This window comes from Pezoporus flaviventris, unplaced genomic scaffold (genome assembly GCF_033815535.1).
Source record: "Pezoporus flaviventris isolate CSIRO_AGI_PZ_B2104156 unplaced genomic scaffold, CSIRO_AGI_Pfla_v1 ptg000081l, whole genome shotgun sequence".
Lineage (NCBI taxonomy): Eukaryota > Metazoa > Chordata > Aves > Psittaciformes > Psittacidae > Pezoporus > Pezoporus flaviventris.
This window is the reverse complement of record NW_026892629.1, coordinates 3,281,024-3,303,064: the sequence shown is the minus strand read 5'-3', so window position 1 is coordinate 3,303,064 and position 22,041 is coordinate 3,281,024. Positions and strand designations below refer to the sequence as shown.

The 22,041-nt window shown below is 40.3% G+C and overlaps 1 protein-coding gene and 1 long non-coding RNA gene across 5 annotated transcripts in view; one reads left to right on the top strand and one right to left on the bottom strand.

Annotated features, from left to right (window-relative positions):
- Positions 1-869: 869 nt before the first annotated feature.
- LOC133280310 (uncharacterized) lies at positions 870-1,533 on the bottom strand. The gene is made up of 2 exons (XR_009747117.1): positions 1,411-1,533; positions 870-997 (listed from the first exon to the last, which is right to left on the bottom strand). It is a non-coding gene; the product is annotated as an uncharacterized LOC133280310 (long non-coding RNA).
- A 1,032-nt stretch (positions 1,534-2,565) lies between these two features.
- TMEM200A (transmembrane protein 200A) overlaps positions 2,566-22,041 on the top strand; it is a 53,818-nt gene continuing 34,342 nt past the window's right edge. For 2 of the 4 annotated variants that reach the window (XM_061474888.1, XM_061474889.1), the window contains exon 1: positions 2,566-2,761. The gene's annotated coding sequence lies outside the window, so the exon portion shown is untranslated. Of the gene's footprint in view, positions 2,762-2,822; positions 3,050-8,461; positions 8,798-22,041 lie in introns of those variants that run through there. The other 2 variants (XR_009747112.1, XM_061474890.1) reach the window with 2 other exon arrangements.

The following is a 22,041-nucleotide window of genomic DNA, read 5'->3' as shown; positions in this document are numbered from 1 at the left end:
GCCACTAGCAACCAGGCTGTGGGTACACAAGGAACTGGGAGGAGACACAGGCTGGATAACTGGCCAAAGAGATATTCCATATGATATGATGCTGTGCTCAGCGTATAAAGATGGGGGGAAAAGGAAGGAGAGACATTTGAAGTGATGACGTTCATCTTCCCAAGTAACTGGTACGTGTGATGGAGCCCTGCTGTCCTGGGGATGGCTGAACACCTGCCTGAATTCCTTGTTTTGCTTCACTTGCATGTGTGGCTTTTGCTTTACTTATTAAACTGTCTTTATCTCAACCCATGAGTTTTATCACTCTTACTCCTGTCATTCTCTCCCCCATCCCACCTCAGGGGAGTGAGCAAATGGCTGTGTGGGGCTTAGTTGCTGCTGCAGAGATGATGATTTAACAGGTGATACTGTACCTCATCCAGTACTGGAGAGAAAGCAGAGGTCATTAGCAAGAACTGAACAGATCACTTTCCTTGCAGATTTACAAGTCCCAGCCTTTCAAGAGAGAGTGCAAGAGCAGTCATCAAACCGGCACTGGTTCACATCACACCTTTGGTCCACATTTCATCATCTACTGACAGCACCGGAGGCTGAAGTTTCCATCTCTTCCACAGTGGCATTTTCCATAAATTCTAGAGAAAATTTCTGATTTTTTACTTGTAAAGACACTGCATCTAAAAGGGATTTGGTGGGCATATATAATCCTTTTATTCCTTCCCTCTGTGATGCACAGCTGGGCCTTAGGGAGTTTGACATCTCTGAAGTACACATATGCCTGAAGACCTGCTCTAGCTGACATCAAATACATGCTACATTATGCACAAACCAAATTACAGATCCAGTAATACCTGAATGAACAGAGAGAAATCTGACACTTGAAAGTGATTCTTCGTTCCTTGAATCAAAACATGCCGAACAGCTGGAAATGTTTCAAACTTCTGAGGAATGTTACTCTTCTCTTTGCTAGTCCAGAGTTTCTGACATGGGTGTCTCCTTGCTAGAATAAGGTGGTAACAGAAGGTATATTTAATGTGGAAGCCATTGCAGCCATGAGGCAGGAGTATAATCATTACAAAATGTACACTGAGAACTGACAACACACTGTACAACCACAGTACACACTTAGGATTTAAAGTCCTACTGCAGGGTGGATGGAAGCTACTAAGCCACTACCTATCTTGAGGAGAGCATTACCCGAGGTAAATTTATACATGCTTATGCCAAGTTCAGCATTTTTATCTCTTCTGGGGAGATGCATTAGGTAGAATTTTGGTAAGTCACACAAAAGGCAATAGCAATGCTTAAGTCCAACCAATTTTTGAAAATTAAATAAAACCTCCCAACTAAAAGCAAGTGCAAAGTGTTGTTTTTTTTTTTTTTCCCAAAACAAAAAAGGTATGTTCTACTTACAAATGTGGAGTTCCCATGCAGACCGGAGTCTCTACCGCTTCCAACCCCATCTGATGAAGATGCTAGCAGCAGGTAGTTCAGCTCCCTAGCTGGACAGGACGAGTGGGCGGGCGATCACAAAAACCCCCAAACCGACAACAAAAATTAAGCAAAAAAGGAAAAAAAAAGAGAAGAACTGAATCATAAAAGTGCAGTTGCGTCTGAGGTGAACCCCCCCCCCCCATCTCGGTGAATCACCCTGAGCTCCCATGGCTCCCGTCCGGCTCCACATAAGGGAGAAAAAGGGAAGGCAGAGAAGGGTGCACCCCAGCGCCCCCGCCGCGCCCCCTCCAAGCCCGCACTCCTCCCTCCGCCCTTGCCGGCGACTCCTCCCTCGCGGCCCCTCATCCCGCCGGGGCGGGACCTGGCGCCCTACAAATTCGCCACTCCGGCGGGATTGCTCGCAGAGCGGTGGAGGGAGGGTCCGCAGGGGAGGTTTCCCAGCCGCTTGGTCTCGCCTGTTCGCCGCGCTTCTTCCCTGGGGAGAAGGGAAACTTCCCCGGGAGGTAGAGAAGGAGCCACGCTCCCACCCCGCGGCTCCGCCTGTCCCTTTCCCTGGCCGCCGTCCCGTCATGTCCCACTGCGGGGCTCCTCGTCCCTAGTTCCAGTAGATCTGCCTACTGCCCGCTTAGCCCCTCAGAGCTCCGGCTGCAGCCTCCGCGGGCGAGGGGGCCGCTTCTGCTGGCGCCCGTCACCCTCCTCCCGGCCGTGGCTGGAAATGGGGGCGTCGTGCCTATGGCGCCGGGGCCGCAGCCCGGAGGTCTCGGAGTGAAACTTTGCCTCTGGCGGTACTGAGGGGCGCGGCTGGCCCTGGCCCGTGGGGCGGCCGTGAGGACAGGGCTCACGCTGCCCTCCCTCGGGGCGGCGGCCGGGCACCGACCTGAGGAGCCGGGAAAGTTTTGCTCCGCGGAGAAGCCGCCCGCCCACAGCTGTCTGACTGCCGTTTCCCCCTCCGCAGCTCCCGGCGGCCCGCGGAGCCCGCTGCTATGGCACCCGCCCGTCGCCGCAGGGCGAGCAGGGGGAGGCCGCCTCCGGCTGGCCGTGCAGAGGCGGCGGGGGGGCGCGCAGTCCCCGGTCGGCGGGCGTCCTCCTCCGGCCGGCAGTGACCGCCCCGGCCCCTTTGCCTGCCTGTTCACCATGCCTACCCCCGCCCGCGTTTCGCCGAGGACGGTACCGGGGAAAGGCGAGGGGAGCCGCCGCCCTGTCACTCCGTGAGCCAGCCGCCGCCTCACCGGAGAAGCCCCTTGTGGTACGGGTGCCGCGCAGCCCCGCCGGGCGCGGAGGGCTGCCGATACCTCGCGCCTCCCCAGAGGTAAGCGGCGGGGCGGGGGGTGTGTGTGGAGAGGTCCGCCCGTCGCCTCAAAACTTCAGCCCGCCCGCAGCCGGCCGGCAGCGGAGGGGTTGGGCCGTGTCCGTTCCTGCCGGTGGCGGGGAACGGGGAGACACGCCCTTGCTTAGGGCGACTGGGGGCAGGATGCGGGCTGGCACGGGTAGGTGGGCTTTGCCCTGCCAGAAACGGACTTTCTGCCTCCGAGCGGCGCGGGCTTCCACGCTCCGTGCGGCTGCTACACACCCTCTTTTGTCTGCTCTCGGCTCCGAGGTACTTTACGCGCTGGCATCGCCTGCCCCGCCGGACGGGAGCCCTGCCCTGCCCTGCAGAGGGGCTGCCCCGGTCTTCGCCCCCCTTGCCGCTCCCGCCCCGCGGGTTTCCTCTTTGCATAGAAGTTGGGTTTTCCTTAACCTTTGTTTGAGGAAAAAATGGTGGTGTGCTTGTTAACTGGATGGATGAGGCAGATGGGGACTACACGGGGGTTGCCCTCTTCCCTTGCGTTTAGAAATAACTCGCTGCTAAATAAATCCACGGTCGGCTAGACATCAGCTTACTGGTGAGGTAGACTTTGAAACAAAAGTACTGCAAACAGCTTGGGTGCGTGGTACATGCTTCTCATACCTTCCTAACATAACCATTGTCGGTGCTTGTGCTTCAGTTCAATATGCGTGCAGCTGTTCTGCAGATCTGGGACTGCAATTGCTGCATCTACTTGACACTTAAGACTAACTGTCATTAACCGCTGCTAGTCTATTTTATGCAGTGGTTGTGAAAAATAAAACGGGTTTTCCTGTTTAAAGGCAAAACCATTCAGGCGAAAGTGATCCTCTAGTGTAGCATTCTGTGTAACATGAACTACAAAATAACCTGTAGCAGCGTAGTGGACTTGCACTTCAGAGTGCTCTTAGGATACAAGGACTATGTTGTTCAATTAAATTCTATCAGCAAGGGTTTTGCCTTTTGTGGTTAACCCTGGTGCTAGATCAACTAGCAACTGTTCCGTTATTCTTCTACAAGGAGGTGGTACTTCCAGTCCATGTGATGGAAATCAAGTAAGTGTCCAGATAGAAAGAAATAGTGCATTTTTTTTTTTTCCTTTAGTTGTTTCTGTGTTGCTTTGCAGAAGATGTGGGGGGAAAAAAGCCCGTTTATATCAGAAAATTATATTTCCATTGAATATAACTTATTCCATTGAATATAACTTAAATTACTTGATAATTAAGCCAAAGGGTCTTTCAGGTTTGGAACATTTTAATGCACCTCTTCTGTTGCCAGGAAATGTACTTTTAGCAAAATACTTGTTAGAAGATAAGACAATTCTTAGTAATTTAAAACATGAGTTATAATTAGATTTTTGTCCTGAGCACAGAAAGACACCCTCATGGAAAAAGGTATGTGGTACTTATGTAGTAATCTGGAAAATAAAATCCTATATAATTTATATTTTGTCGGCATAGAAACACATTTTATTTGTTGCTCCTTTGTTGGATTGCAACAATGATCCAAATGGAAGTTGGAAAAAAGACTACCCATGCAAGAGTTCAGCATATTAGAATTATTTTATTCCATAGACAGAAATGGTTTTGCCCAATACAGCCTTGCTGGAATTGTAACAGAATTTCATTTTTATTGAAGCTCAGTCATCACATTACAAAAGTTGGGCTGTCTGAATTTAATCCTATGAACTATGGACTAAGCAAGCTCTAAGAAAGCGCTGATGTGTGCTGACGCTCAAGCAGGTGTGTAGTTCCAACCTCCAGCCCTAATGATCTCCTATGGTGCGAGTTCATTGCACATAGCAATAGGTCCTAGTAACTTCAGTGAAACTTTTCACTGCCTTAACTGCACTGCTGGACTTTTCCTGAACCAAGCAGTCTTTCAGAGTGTTCTGCTCCAATTTCCATGAATGCTGGCTATATGACACAGACTACCTATGCCATAAGCAGATTCTTACCTTGGCTACATCTCACAGATTGTATATTCTTGATTGACTCCTACCTGTCTGGGGGCAAAAGGGGAAAATGAAAAGTGAAAATTGGTTAAGGAGTAAAGTGCATGTATGGAAAAGCAGGAGGAAACTGCAACTTCTTGTGCCTTGTTCAGTGTATTTTAAGAGCCAAAAATCTGAAATGCTGAAAACCAGTGAAAACTCCCACTGAAACTGCTGAAACCAGACAAAGTTATGGTATAAAAAATCTGAAACTTAAAGGTCGCTGTCATGACTTTTTTTTTTTTTGTTTAACAGAAGATTGTTGTCAGTCTTGTCTATGATAATGGTAGAGAATGTAGTAGAAGTAAGAGGAGCTTGATACCCTAGCTTATGATGATGCGTCCCATTTGATTTGATGCCATTATGCTTTATAAGCAGATCAGTTACTTTTAGTCTACATGTTTGATCTTGTGATACTGGAACAAAGAGGAAATTGTGAATAATTTTCTTGTGCAATATTAGAGAGTAAAAGTGGGGCTAATTCATTAAATCAGAGGCATCGTGTGCCAGTTTAGACACTCTAAGGTGTTTCAGACCTATGTATGAGGCTGGCAAACAGGGCCCAAGAAGAACCCAAAGACTTCTAGAAAAGACTAGGAAGAATATCCTATTAGGTAATGTTTGTACTACAGTTCTACATAAAAACCTTTAAGAGGACTTGAACCTGTTCTCTGAAACATTGTCGTCAAGATTTCTGATGCAGCGGAGTATGATAGATGTGGGAAGACATCCCAAACATGTTATTACTATCAGGATTTAGAGAAATCCATTCTTGATACTCACCATCAGAATCCTTGTATTACTTCTGTGCTGCTAACTGGTTACTGCCTTTGAGTTACTCGAAGATACTAACCAATAGTTTAAGAATTAGAAATCTTCATAGAGAAGTTTGATACTTATTTTAAAATAGAACTGTGTATGCTCTCCAAGCTGACTAGAAATAAGAGGAAATCACAGACAGTGCTTCAGTTAGTGCTTTATTTTTAGTTAGTACTTTGGTTTTAAAATAAAAATATTGTAAGGAAAAGTTTCTGCTTTTCTTCTTTACTCAGTAACACAAAACCCCCCACAATCTCTGGGTAATAAGGTAATAAGTGGACTATCAATTGTGTGGAAAGGTGAAATACTGACAACATCAGTGAATTAAACTACTGAACAGATGTTTTGCACAGCTGTTATCCTACTCACTAGTTAGATTAGCTCCTGGGTGTCCACTTTTTGTGAAGTTTGTGAGAATAAATGCTGTTCTAAACTTCCATGTTGAGACTTCAGTGTAACTGTGCAGCATGAAGTTGTTACTCTATTCCACCATTAACCATTTATACACGCCACAGTAATGGTGTATATATGTAATTGCTTTTCACATGGGTGAATCTTGTCAGGAGCAGCTCAAGTGGACCTGATGACTGAACTTAGTACTGAAGTAGTCAGATTATACTGGTCTCTTAGTATAAATGGAATTACATTCTCTTTCCCAAACTTTATTGCAGGATTAATAATTTTAAATTTCATGACTTTGCCTCGGTGCCTTTTCTTAAAAATCAATTTTATCTTATTTTTTTGTACAGCTAGCCAAATGAGATGGATATCTGTAATACAGAGCTACTTGAAACCTTTTATCTGCAGCAGTAGCAGAACATGTTTGTATCACTCAGTTTTCTTACTTTGGTCTTTTGGTGACAGAAATATTAAAAGGAGCACTTGGCATTTTTTGAAAAGAATGACCAAAAGACCTGAGAAAGAAGCGTTTTTTTGTTGTTGTTGTTGTTCAGTAATCTCCTCTGCTCTTCTGTGTTTCACGCTGGGGAAGGTTATTGTTCTTTTTTATTCTCCATGTTTCAGTACCTAAAAAAAAAAAAGAGAGACAGGGAATTGCAGGGCTACCTTACCAAAACTGGGCATCTGAGAAACACCATCAGTGAGAAGTAATGATGTAGCAGAGATTTTCAGGAAAATAGACTTGTGTAAAGTGAAACAATGAAGTACCTTTTTGTGTATAAAGTCCAAGACTGAAAAGTCTTAGAAGACAGTTGCTGCTTTACTCTTGTGTGCATTTATATAAATGGCTCATTATTTATATCCCACTAGAATTTTAGTCAGTTGCTCCTTTTGTTGGAAGTGTGACCATTTTCCTCCAACTAAAATAAGTAGAAACAAAAGACTTTTTTTACATTGCTTTTCATTCTGTCCCACTGAGCGAAATGATGAAACTCTCATTGAATCAGAGAAATTAGGATTTTGTCACTTCAATGAAAAATGCTTTAGGTACATATAATCAAACAGATTTTAAAAATCACAAGAGGTATAAAATATAGCTTAGGTTACTTTTCAGGGAAACTAGTTTAAAGATGAAGAACTACAGAGGAAGAGGAAAAAATGTGGCTTTATATGCATTGTTATTTTCCTTTGCTGTTTCACAAGTACAGTTAATTGCACACCAGTGCAATGGTTTTTAAACCCATCAACAAAAAGGGCTAAAATTTGAGCCTGTTGAAACTGCATACTTCTGTAATTCACTCTGGCTGGAAAGTGGGAAAGACATTTTCAATGAAGCATTGATACAGTTGGACACTAATAGCCTACGCATTCTGGCAGTTGGTTAGTGGAGCTTAATTTTTTCAACTCGGCATGGTAAGGGTTTATAGTTTGATGCCTCTAACTTATGCTGGGATCTGTAGCCTTAGTTCAGAGAGTGGATATGAAATCAAAACAAGCTTTTTTACATCTATCCCATGATAGTCATGCTACTTTTTTCCAATAAAGGGCAGAATTCCAAAAGTACTTTTAGTTTTTGTCAATATAAACCACCTTCAAAGCAGATTAATTAGGAAGCAGTTAAAAAACTTCACTTTTTGTGTTAAATTTGGTGTGTTAGTGGTAACAGTAATAGAATTAGATTTTTTTTTTTCACATTCTCCATCTGAATGGAACCTGAATAAATGGTAAATGGCTCTGCTTATCTGTAACCAGTTGCCTATTGTTGAAGAACGAGTTTGTATGGTATTAATTTTATCACTTACATTTTGCTATGTATTAAATGAAAAAAAAAAAAGTGCTATTACTTGTCCATCCATTTAGTTACAGGTGTAAAATTGCAGCTGAAAAAGCGCTGAAGTGTACACTCTCCTTTGTGTAATTCAAGCTAACAAAAGCATATCACATATTAAAATACAGAGGAAATACAGAAGAAGGTAGGTTGTAATGAAAAAAAGTCCAGTTTTTGTTTGTTATTATTGAAAATCTACTTATGATTTGTTAGGGTTCAGTGTGCAAGACACTGCAGATAAATCAATAGCTCTCAGAGTTATTAGGATATCAAACTATTTTCCTCTGTACTGGAAAAACTCATAAATTGAGAATTGCATTTCCTTTGTAGTGCTTGCTGTTCTTCATACAAGTTGGCAGGGTTGCCAAGTGTATTCTAGCCTGGCAATTGTCTTGATCCTATTACCTGTATTTTTAGATATGATACTTTAAAGACACTATCTTTTACGCAAATGTGAAATTTGGCATGTATTGACACTGTACATGAGATGTACATTGTGTTCCTTTATGAAAAGTGTGAAGGCAGCATCATGTCTTGGGGCAGCATTTTGCTGCAGCAGACTAGCTTTCCTGAGGAAGTTTTACTTGGACAGGGTGTACATATCTTAGCTGCTGTAGCTTCTCTTTTTTGCATTATCTTGTGCTAGACAGTCTTGGTGCATAAAGTATGAGGCAGCCCACTGGACTCAGAAAAAGAGATGCACCATGGAACTATGCTGTTCTGGAGACACGGATGTCATGGTAGGGCTGTTGGAGGTCAACTGAGTAAAGCTGATACACTGTCTGAGACTTGGCAGTTGTGTACTTCTTGCTATAAATTACTGTGTATTTAACAGTTAACTTTTTTCACCTGAAGTGTGACTTTATTTCTGTAGGATGATGTTAAATTACATATAACAGACAAAAACCAAGGAAGAAAGCAGGGGAGAAGGGAAAGTGGAAAATCGAGCAAATGGTAAAAAAGAATATTGAAGAAAGGAAAAAAAAACAAACCCAAAACAAAGGGAAGGCAGAAAAAGGATGAGATATAGCAAGTTGCAGTTGTAAAGATGAAAGTTGTTTATACCCCTGAATGTAACTAATGAATAAAATAGTAAGACCAAAAGATATGGTAGTGTTTCTTTTTTTTTTTTTTTAAGCATTCCTGTTTTTTGACTTCGGAAAATTAAGAGATTAATTCTTGTCTCTCTAAGATGCATTTTAAACTATTTGTCTTTGTTGTGTGTCAAAGAACGATGATCTGCAAAAATGATGTTAAACACTGTTTACAGAAGTGATACTTGTAAGCAAATCAGTTCAGACATATGAAAGGAAAGGCATCTAGGTAGTATAGTTCGCTTATGAATATAGAAACTGGATTTTGAAATGCTTGCAAGTTAGGTGAACTGTTGTTTCCATCTGCAAACAGCTTAATACTCTGAACTCAGAAGTTACTACCATGCAGATCTATGTAATCTGTCATTGTCTCATGGAAGAGGAAGACTAGCGAGCACAATAAGCACACTGGAGACTTCCTTCAAAATGGTGGATAATTAAGTGGCATTTATCAAATGAATACTTGGCTACCTACTGTACTTGGCACAGATTTTTCTTTCTGATACATGTTAGCTATGTCTCTGTTAGGATACTAATGAAGCAAAGATCTGTTCTCCAGCCAGAATGAGCCAGAATGAGCCAGAATGGTCTGGCTATGTGCAGGTATTAAACCATCTTTGAGTTGGTCACATCCCAACTGCCTGATTGGAAGGAGCTTCTCGACAGAAGCAGCTAAATGCCTGAGAGAGTGCTAGCTGACCTTAGCCACAGATGCTCTGGCATCCTTCTGATAGTATGAAAGAGACATGGTGGAGTCCCACTGCCTGGGCCCACATGCCCAGGCACAGCAACTGGTACTGGGCACTAGATCCATGATGTGTTAAAATGATTTCCCACCTCAGCCCAAACAGTCTTATTACAATAATTCTAATACACTTGGATTTGAAATAGAAGTAAGATATTAAAAGTTATGTTTGGAAGCCACTATTTGCTGTAATTACATTTAAAGAAATCTGATGTCAATTTCCTATCTCAGTAGTAACTTTGGTATTATGGAAACTGGAATATGGAACATTATATTTGGATACGCAATATATGTGGAATTGGTGGAACATACTGGGACACCATAATCCCAAAAGGGTTACAAGAGGTTTACCAAACAAACACAGACTTGCACACGAAATAAAACTCTAGCTTGTCACAATTAATGGCCTGGTAATAATTGCTAGCCATTTTTGGACCAGGATAATATTAATAATAAACATCCAGAGGCCTCACAGACGCTTCTTGTGAAGTAATGGCTTGGCTATTAATACAGTTTATAGATTTTAAAGCAGTAGAATCACTTTGCATTAATTGAGTAACAAAGTGCTTTCCCCAAACCCTTCTTATGACCCCTGCAAAATGTTTGCTTTGCTCTTTGCCAGGAAGAAATTTCTTTTCAAATTACTTCACAGATGCCTATTCTGAATTTATTGTCATTCTTTTTCTAATTCAATTTTATCCTCCTAGGACATGGCCTCATTAATTGATGCCTGTGGTGGAATATCATCAAGGTCCTACATACTTTGCTGGAACATAGTTCAATAGGCTATATTGTATTAGAAAGACAGAAGTCATACCAATGACATTACACACAGAAGCATTTAAAAACTCCAGTTTGTAATTTCTCGTTGTCCTGTTGGCTGTAGATTTTAAATGGGAATGGAAAGTAGGTTATAGCTGAGACTGTGGTTATTTTTTAGATCTTAATTTTGTGAATGTTTTCTTTCAGTTAGATTTTTATTTTTATTTTCCAGTGGGATTTGGAGGTTATGACTAGATGGTATTGTATACATTATATAAAATTCCTGTAAAAGAGCTAAGTTTATCACAACTCAGGGTTGCACTGTGAGAAGCTGGGCTCAGATGAACTAGTATAGCTTTCTGGTAATGTTTTCTAGATAACTTTACCAACATGTTTTTGTGCTGCCTTTATAGCAGTTCATACAAATACATTATTATTGTGCTTTGTGACATGACTTCATGACATGTGAAATTCATTGTTTTTCATACATTAAAGAATTCTGGGAATACTTAATCTTTGCTTTTACAACTGTTTTTGTCAGTGTGCATGTTACTAGGCATTTACTCTGTGTTTGGGAAGGCAAAGTCCAAAGGGGGAACCTGGAGCAGAAGATAGTCTGTGTGATCCTTAGTTTCTGCAGTCCCTCCTTCCAGAGTTTAGACCTGGTCTCAAGGACAACTTCTTCTCTTTTGTACAGACTATTCCAATTGTTAGTAGGTACACTGTCATTTTTAATAAGGTTTGTCATCCATGTCTTTCAGGTTTGAGCTTAGGGGGTAATTTTCAGCCCAGAATATTGAGTGCCTTGGAAATAGGGCTAGCACATTGCTTATGACTCCTTGAGAAGCCAGTATCAGCATCACCCTCAAGCTAAGTGTGCTTTTGTTAAACTTTGTGGCTGAAGGGATGGACTTCAGAATTCAGTTCCAAACTTCTGGCCTAATCTAGCTGTTCCCACTTTACAGTTCAAGAAGCATCTACTGAGGAAAACGGGGAGGAAAAAAGAAAAAAGAAATGAAGGTCCAGTACAGCAAACTGTGAATTCAGAGATGGAGAGGCAGAGAGACAGGCTGGTAAACTAGTCTGACACAGAGATGGTCCTGTGAGAGAGTGCTGATATTACGGAAATTTGGGTTGGAAGATTCTTCTGAGGAGTCATGTGCTCTGGAATTAGCCTTTTGACAGTGAGGCTTTGTCTGGGAATACCCATATTCCCAACAGCATGTGGTTGAAACACTTCTAATACTTGGAGGCTTGGAGATTCCTAGGCTAGACTTGGTGCTTTGAGGTCTGGGTAATGTTTGTTGTGTGGATTCTTCTATTGCTTTATATTAATAATACTGTTATGCCTAACTGCCTGCATTTGATTCAGTTGCACACATTCAGTAGCTCTGTGCTGCGCAGAAAACTCTGAAACTGACAGAGTTTATTACACTTTTCTAAAAAATCGTAGGCAAACTAGTCATTCCTTGACAACTGCAGGACTGTGAATATAATGATATGAAAGCAGATGGTAGCTAGAGAGAAAGATAGGTCAGTAGCAGAGCAGCAACCACAAACATTGATTATTCTGTAGGGGCAAGACTGTATTTTTGCAAATAATGTCTTAGACAAGTAGTAGGGAGACTCTTATGTAAATAACTGGAAGTATGAGGAGCGGGTCTAGAAGCAGTAATGTAACTAGAAGTACGTGTGGCATTAATATCATAACATTGTTTTCCTTCTTGTCTTTCAGTAAATCCATAAGGAACAATGAAGCAAGTCATTGCCATTTGCCATGGTTAAAATTTTAGAAAAGATGTGGTGCGGTAACACTGGAGTTTTCAGCAGTGACAACAGAGACTTTGACATGCAGCAGTTAAAAGGCCCTAGAAAAGGGGTCTGATCTGCTGTTGTGCCCTACTATTTTCCAGAAGCTTGTGGCTTTTGAACTCTTCACAAACACTTAACTGGAAAACTTCTCCAGTAACAGATGCACTGTACAGAAAGTTTGCCTTTAGCATGGTCATATGCATGTTTGTACTGCTTCTTGTCTGCCTTTTGACCATACTTCTTCTGCCTTTTAGACTATGATGTTCTTGATCATGTATAGTGTGTCCTAGGGGTATATTCTAGACAAGCTCCAGCCCACATATGCTGTTTCACGGTGTGGAAGGTAGACAAAAGAGGAAGGGGTAGTTGCAGAGGTTGTTGAGATGAGCACTAAGTTCAGGCTTGCAAGATTTTTTGTCAAGATCTTGAAGCAGTTTGTTTTCAAAAGATGAGATTTTGCCCATGTAATCACATGGACTTTGAAGTTAAGGTGCTGGGCAGGTTTCTACAATACCTGTGCCTAAAATCCTATCTGGATAGGAAATTATCTCAGATGGAAACATCAATGAGGTGAATAAGACAGCAATTGTCTACAGACCTTACTTTATGAATTTCTTACTATTTTAGACGTAGTCACGTTTTCTTGGAGGGGAGAGGGAGTGAAGGAAAAGAATTTGAGATTGGTTCAAAACAATAGAAATGGTTTAAAAAGCATTTAAAATCACTTTCACATACATCACATATAAAACCAGGTGGCTGTGATTAAACAATTTCATTGTGTGCAAAAGCCAGAGGATGACTGAGTGTAACTTGCTTTTTCAGAAGAGCTCTCACTCGGAATGATCAAACTGTAAAAAAAAGAAGGTAAGAGCCACAGCAGAGGTCTGAAAAACAGCCAGAGAAACCATCCTGGATTTCATAAAACCCCAAAAGATTATACGACTTCATGTCACGGCTTTGGGAGAATGATAAAATTGAGGTTGATAAATGGCTTGTGTGAATGATTCTATATTTGGCTTGTAGTTTAGTTTTCAGAATACTTTATTGTAGAACTTTTTTATTGCTTGTTCTCAGTATAGGTTTTGTTTGTTTTTACTGAAACAGTCTGTATATTTATAGTGCAGCAACTTTCTCCATTCTGCCTGGATAGTTCATGTAGAGAGAGCATGAAAAAAGCATGGCTATGTAGCCAAGACAGTATTGCATTATTTAAATGTTTATCTGAATTGCTATGGCTCTTCTGTCTGATCTGACAGTAATTTCTGTTTTAGAATCATAGAATAGTTAGGGTTGGAAAGGACCTTAAGATTGACTAGTTCCAACCCCCCTGCCATGGGCAGGGACACCTCAAACTAAACCATGTCACCGAAGGCTCTGTCCGACCTGAACTTGAACACTGCCAGGGATGGAGCATTCACAGCTTCTTTGGGCAGCCTGTTCCAGTGCCTCACCACCTTAACAGGAAAGAATTTCTTCCTTATATGTACCCTGAATTTCCCCTGTTTAAGTTTGAACTCATTACCCCTTGTCCTATCACTACAGTCCCTAGTGAAGAGTCTCTCTGGCATCCTTGTAGGCCCCCTTCAGATACTGGAAGGCTGCTATGAGGTCTCCACACAGCCTCTCTTCTCCAGGCTAAACAGCCCCAATTTGCTCAGCCTTTGTATGGGAGGTGCTAAGTCCCCTTATCCTTGTGGCTGTCCTCTGGACTTGCTGTGTATGCATATGTGTGTACATATTTAATCTTGGAAGCAGAGTGGGGAGTCCATGGAACTATTTTCCCTCTCTTTGTTAAAAACAATCCAAACCAAACTCCAATCAGGTAGTGTATTTGACTCGTATGGAGGCATGTAGGCTCTAGTTTTGTTGTGTGCTTCAAAGGATAGCAGTAAAGCTCCTTAATGCTGTAGCCCTACTTTATGATGTGAACCCGAGACACCCCTGTATAGATATAGACAAGATACCAGAGTGTAGTACAACACATAAGATTCTCATGGACACGATGTTATGTGAAAGGTTTGGTAATAGCTGACTTACTCTATTCCTGAGACAGTCCTTTAAATCCTTCATTTTTTTTTTGTGTCTCTGCAATGGTCTTTCCTCTATTTATATCAAAGGAGATCCATCCTCTCCTCCTTTGCTTTGCTTCTCCCTTTTTGTTTTTTTCCTACAACAGAGCAGCCAGGAAGTGAATGGTATTTAGATTTGCTTATAGCTAGGGTGCACACAGCCAGGAACTGCACACTGGACTACTCAATGACTCCTGCAAAGTTAATTTTTAGAGTTGTACAAATTACTCACGTTGGCAAAGAGGTAGGAATTTGGATTCTTTGCTATCATTACTAACATATCAGTATAAATCCTTGATTTTAATGGAAGTTTTAATATATGTCACAAAACTGGTGGAGGGTTACAGATAGAATTGGATGATGTAAAAAATGGCCTCTCCTGCTGTGATCTCAAGAACACTGTAAAAGATTGAATTATTCTTGTTTGCTTACTGTTGCTCTGGTAGTGTGGTGAGATCCTGACCATATGAAATCAAATGCAGAATTCCTACATATTTCAACAAGATCAGGATTTCATGTTGGAAAGGACCTTAAGATGTTAGGATTTCAGTGTGTGAGGCGGTCAGGGACCTAGTATTAGTTCTTACATAGCCCAGAAATGTCAAAGATGTTTTCTGTGAATCATGCCTTTATTACACTAGCAAACCAAAACTGCTCTCAGGAGCTAGAATAGTTTTAGTTCAAAGCCGTGACAATCAGTTACAGCTAATAAGCTGCCATCCTGGAAAAACCTCCAAAGCCATCCAGTATGTGCAGAGAAGACTTTCTAGTTTATTTGAGCCATGTTCAGGTGGTATTTCTGTTGTTGTTTTAACATCCCTAAACATATGCTTTTATTGTCTGTATTTTAAAACATCTGTCTTCAAAATCTCTAAATGGCATATCTAACATGTCTGAGTATCTTTGGAAGTAAGAGATACTTTTCCCCCATCTAATTGCATTGATTATAATAGAATACTATGAAAGCGTATGGTAGGTTAATTAAGTTAATCACGATTTGGAGTAGATGTTCAGTTTTCTTATTAGTGATATTCAGACTCTTAATGGAAGCACAATGGGGAAGATGTATCTTCAGTCAAGGGGAAACACTTTTTAGAGAACTTTCAGAAATGCCTTAATGCAGATAGGAAGGACTTTATGAGGTGTGTAAATCTCGGGACAGATGTTCATTTTGTATAAAGCTGGCCATTTATGAAAGCCCATGTCCCTCAGTTTAAAAATAGTAGTAAAATCTCAGTAACCTTTATGTCCCAGCATGCTTGAGCAATAATATTGGAGTTGTAAGAAAGGTTATATAAATGTACTGAAAATTTACTTTCTCCTGGTTATGCAATCCCATCTACTGGGATGGGAGACACCGTCATTTTCTGCCTCTTACTATGATCTGACCTACTGCTTTGTATGACATAAGGCTGTGAGAGTAAGAGGTCTGTGCCTAATAAGTCTCCTCTCCAAATATACTCTGATAGCTATTAGCTGCATCTTGGGGAAAGCCAATTAAGTTCTTTCATCTACTCAGTAATGTGCATTGACCCAGAAAAAGCTTTCCTCCAGGTTCAAATGTGAAAAGAAGCAGCTGAGTGTGTGCATTTCCGTTGAGACAGAGTCACTGGGGACTAAACTGTTGGGCTGAGGTCTTCATTGTCTCTGCCATGGGTCAAAGTTTCAGCAGCTGCCAAGGCGAATTTGGTCTTGCTGCAAGTACAGGTGTTTATGAGTTATTAGGCTTAAAGTGCCTTACTGTATGAAATAGGGTGAAAACAGCCAGTTGCTTAGGCAGTGTAAAGCCTGTTGCATTCCTGTGCTGGATACTTTGTACCCTTAATGTAATTGAAAAGTTAGTATTAAATTTGTAGTGCATTTCTGAGCTGTTTTGAATACAGACTTGTACACTTCAACTTTATACAATGGTATCTAGAAGTAATGTATTCAAATCATAATGACCTTGCTATAGAACTCCAGGTATAAGAATCTGACCATGAGGGTTTTACTCTTGGCTCTGCCAGGGGCACTCTGTGACTTCAGAGAGCTTTCCTGACCCTGCCTTCCCAGAAATACATAAGCACCTTGGTCTCATCACTTGTTACTTTCATCCTCTTGAAGAATATTATTTTTAGTGTCTTTTCCTTCAGTTTGCTTATCTGCAAAATGGGGATATTTCTATAGGCGGTTTAACACTCATAAATACACATGAGGAATTTCTCAGATGCTTGAATGAAAGGTGCTATGCAAAATCAAATCTGTATTATATGTCCTGAGTGAAGAGCTCTGAGAATGTTGATGTCTGAGCAGACACTAATGGCGGAAGGAATCTTAATGTACCAAAATGTCTTGGAAGTTAAAATACTGAAATGGAAAATAACAATTGAAATTGGAAACATTTCTAGGAGTGAGAAGAATTAATTCTTAAAGTACCTTCCAAAAGCTGAGCTGGCTTTCTGAAAATCAAGGCTGTCATTCTGAAATATCTAACTTGAGGAGTTACAGGTGTGATGTGAAAATCAGAGATGAATTTCCTTGTTTATGTACGCAGTGTGCAGATGACAATGATCTTTTCTGTCCTAAAATATTCATGCATATATATATTTTGGTGGAACAGTTATATGCTTGTGGCTAAATACTGCTTTTCTCTAGAGGGATTTAAATTCCATCAAAGCTATTGCTTTGAAATGTATAATGTAAGCTCGTTATTTAGACAAACATAATGGCCTAGCTGTTTATTTTAGGCAACTCTCTCCAGCTGTATTGATAAATAGATGTTGGAGAAGTTGGATGTGGTTCTCCAGCATACAACTCCTTGGATAAAGTTTAGAATGCACATGCTCAGTGTAGTGAATGGAACAAACGTGTCTACATAGGGGTACAATTCTGCAGACGGACCATGCCTTTAATGCATTATTCGTGTGGCAAAAGTAGGGTGGGTATTGGTAAATCTGCCTAATGAAATTTAGTACTTTGTAATGACGCCTGAGCTAATGGGGGCAACAGACATTGGATGGCTATTACATGTCTGCTCCATTATATGTCTCCATGTATGTCTCCTATATGGAGATGTCTCCAAATAAGACTGGGTAATTTACACAAACCTTGTGAGTTCAGGAGTAGCTGTCACACTACAAGTGCAAGGTTTAATGTACAATACCGAATACAAGCGATTTGGTAATATTCTTAATGGGCTGAATGAAGAATTGTGTGTCATATATAGCACATGATTAGATCATCTCAGAACTTTCTGAACTGTTTCTAAGTTGAAATAACAGTCTTTTGCCTTCCTTTGCTGTTTTATAGGAAAATAAATATGAATTGCATATTTTGGAGTTTGGAGTTAGTGGTGGAGATCTCTTCCAGCCTGAATTATTCTATACTTCTGTGATTTAAGAGTGGGTTTGTTTTGTATGCATGAGTCTGCATGCTTCAGGGCCATATAGTTGGACAGATACACATATATGTATATGTATATAGTTGGAGCCATTCCAGATGTGGATGAGTCTGTAGACACCCTTATTGACTGTGGAGATGAGGTCTAGTGTTTGTATTGTGCTTCTGTGAAGGTTATGGCTTTTGCCTTGTGAAATTCTCTGCTTGAATTCTCGGCGGCTGCTCTTTGTCTCAGCAGTTCATCAGGAAAGCCTGGACCTTGCTTCTGGGAATTAAAGGAACAATAGCTTGAAGGCAGGCACTACTTTTGTGTCTTAAAACCTCTTGTTATTGGAATATGATTTTTTTTTTTTTTTTTCATGCCCAGTGTTACCTCATGTTGCAAGAAGTCTATCAGGGCTACCTTTCTGATAGATTTTTGACAGATGGAGCATCATGTGTGGTCTTTGTGTTAATTCCATATCCTGGCTTGGCTTCTGACTGTCAGGAAACATCTGCCAGTAAGCAGCAATAGCTAACTGCTTGTCTTGCTCAGAAAAAGCATTGGGCAGGAGAACAATTGGTTACTATGGCCATTTAACTGCAAGGTTAATTTTTAATTAAATAAATTTGTGATGAGATACTTAAGAGTATATTTTATCACCACAATATCAAGTGTCAGAGATTTTAGGTTATAAGGTTCTGTATTTTTCTGAAATTTTGGGAACAAGTCTGCCTGGGGAGGCAGGGAGACACCCTGTCTGCTATATGGGAAGTTTGCCCTGAAGGGGAGGATGGCATATGTGGTCCAGTTAGTGAGGAGGCTCTTTCCTTTCCTTTCCTGGGGATATTGTCTGGGCTAGCACCCTTGGTAGCTCTGTGACTGGCACACAAAAGTAGGGAGCTAGTCTTTTTTGCTGTAAAAGACTACCTTTCCTCTTGCCTGTGGGCTGAGTCACAGGTATCTGTTTCCTGGTAAGCCTCAGGTGTGGGATTTGGAGATTCTGCCCAAGGTAACGATCAGGATGGATCACTGTTTTGGAAACAGGGCATTATGACCTTTGTATTTTGTTCTTGGTGAAATATTGGACTGTTTCCATTGGTAGACTTAGGAGAAGGAAAACTGGACATGCCAGTTCTTCCCAGACAGAAACAAGCTGGATGACAGTGTGGTCTGGATAACTATGAACGAAGTATTATTTTTAAACATACTGATCCCTCTAGAATCTCATGTAAATACTACCTCAAAAAAATACTTCATTTAAGGAGAAATATATGCTTTCATAAGCAAAATAACACTTTGGCTCTTCTAACAAAGAGTATAAAAATATACAAGCCACAGTTTTTGTGAAGAAATTGGTTTGGCGTGTTTATGGGATAATTAACAGATTGAAAAAGTTTTGCAGCTAGCACTTGCTGATGGTACTGTGAAGCGGAAGTACTGTGTTGCTTACATGTTTGCAAGCTTAGACCAAAGTGTGGGTGATATTCTTCACTTCATATTCATTCATGTCACAAAGCAACGCATGATGTGTGGTGGTCTCAAAGAATCATTAACAGTTTGCCTGTTAATTTCAGTAGGACCAGAATTTCATATGCGTAATTAAATATCATAAATGATTTGTTAATTCTAAAATTTGCATTTGCTACCCAAAATGACTTCACCAAAGCCTTATATTTGCAGAACGTCTAGAGCTGGGCCCGAAGTCTGATTTTCAAAAATTACGTGAGCAAACTTTGCTATTATTCAGATTTGTAACTCAATATGATTCAACAGTTCTTTTTCTGAAGTATCCTTTTTGAGAAAAAGAATCATTTATAGGAAAGGTTGACAGATTGTTATATGAATCATTCAAATTTATTCCCATTCTTATCTAGGTGAGTTTGTTAATAATGGAGATCTTAGGTATTCATTTGCAAAATCTGTATTATATAAAGAAAGGTTTTATGATTTTTTTATTTTTTTCCCTCCCTTTAAACAATATTTTATAATTTTGGTCAAAACAGATATTTTGTGTGTGTGTGTGTATCCTGTTCTTTCAAGTTATTGCAGAGTCTGAACAAAATTGACATCAGAGAACACATGTCCCACTTAAATTATACCAACAGTCTGCAGAGAATTTACATATGTGTAAGGAGTTGCAGATTTTGAAATAAACAATTACAAATATGAATATCACCATTGCTGTATATTTTTCCCCAATCTTATTTAGTAGTCAAGCAACCAGTTTTCGGGAGGTTTTTTCAAAAGCATCACAGACGCAGGGCTGCCCTGTTCCATAAAAGGCCATAGCTATTAAATTCTGGTAAAATTACAAACAAGAATTTACAAAGAAAATAACCAGACAACTGGGTAACTTGGCAGCATTTTAAATGGACTTTGGAGAAGGAAACTGTTTCCTTTGCAGTGGTACACAGTATAATATATCACAGAAAATCAGATACAAAGTGACATTGAGAATGGTCATTTTATGGTTTCTTGTGGTCTGTGGCAGAATCAGCCGGAACTTCTGGACTGGGTACTGTCAAGCCATGATGTTTCATTCTCATACCTGGCACATAATTAAAAGAAGCATTAAAAGTTGGAGGCTCAGATTATCTTTTAAAGCAAAATACTTGAAAATAATTTAGATCTGGAGTTCTAAGCTAGTTAGTTCCAATTCTCATCTTTCCTGCAAACCAAAGGTTTCAGTGAGGTACAAGAAAACTACTCAGGAAGCAGAGTATCTTTAGTGGATAATCTTGACAAATATCAGCAGGAAGAAGACAAGAATTGCCAAAGGATTACAAATATTCATAACCATTTCTTCTTTATAAAGGTCGCAGAAAGGAGGATGAATCATAGTCTGTATGTGTTTTTTTTCAATGAACTATGGGAGGTTTCCATATGCTCAGTTTGACTTTATCTGCAAAAGCTCTTCATCTGGAGTATATCTAACTGTAGTAATTGTTAACAATGGTTACATTTTAAATTGAGATGCTGATAACAGAGAAAGCAGATTTTACAGAGAGGATGTCAAACAACTGTGATATGGGGATTTCAGATTTTTCATAATTTAAAAATACATCTTTTAGCTCTACTTTTGTGTTGGTTTTCTGAAAATCTGAGAATTTGTATAATACACAATCATTTAAATATTTTTACAGTTGTATACTCTCATCCTTCATTTATCTGTTAGTGAATGACAGGTTTTGCAGTCAGACATACTTTGTCTTAATACAGTATCCCAAAATCTAAGTTAATGTCAGATTGTTGCAAAATACTAAGTGGCCTGTAACGGACCTTCTGCGTAAAGATCTTCCCCTAAAACTGTTTATTTCATATTCAACTTGGTCATATGTTTTTATAAAGAATTAGCCTCTGTCAGTCCCACAGAGCCATGCTAAAAGATGACTCCTTTTGGATGAATGCAGAGGACAAGCACTGGCTCTCAAAATGCGAGGGCAGACATGAGGATTAATTTTCTTTTGCACTTTCTTTAGGATGCAGCTTCCTCAGACAAACGGCAAACCACGATACCAGTGTATGAAGGGCATGGCTAGTAGTTTTTGTGAGAGTCCTTCAGCTAATAGCTAGCTCTTCAAAACAAAGTTGGTTGTATCTACACATTGCAATGTCAGAGATTTTGTTATCTGCTTAACCAGCATCATGCCATCTGGAGAAAGTAGCACCTCTGCAAAAAGAAATAGAAAAGTGATGTTGCAACCAAAGCAGTAGGAGCTGCTTCTTACAATTTTAGGTAACACTGAGCACCCATGCATGGTGCTTTGTTTTGAGCTTCCTTAGCTGTTGCTCAGTTCAGTTTACCCCACTTCATTGCATAGTGTAAATATGCCCAGTGTCTGCAATTCTAACTGATAATTAAAGTGAAAAATCTATTTTTTAGAGATGCAAAAGATCCTGCATCTCTATTCAAAGGCCAGGCAACAAGGAGTATCCGGTGATTGTTGTAAAAATGTTATTAACATTGTAAACCCAAAGATTTCGTAATATGTATTAGCTTTATCCATAAAACTTCCAGTTTTAACTGAAAGTAACAATTTGCTATTTTTTTATTTATTGCAGTCTCCACATTCACTGAGTATTAGTACATTTGTACTAATGTACAGGTACACAGTGTACATTAGAACATGTGCACTGACGATAAAGTACATCTTTTTCCACTTCTGTAAAAGCTATACCACTCTGCGCCCTTATAGCATACATTAATTCAGGTAATTCTATGATTTATCTTTACCAAAAAATTCTGTCCAGTGCTGCGCTGCATGAAACTCTTAAGGTCTCGGGATGAATGAGTGAGTCATGTAGTAAAAGCAAAAGAGAAGCAGGGAGAGCTAGTGCGAACAGTGATAATCCAAAGTGAACTAGTACTTTCATTAATTCCTG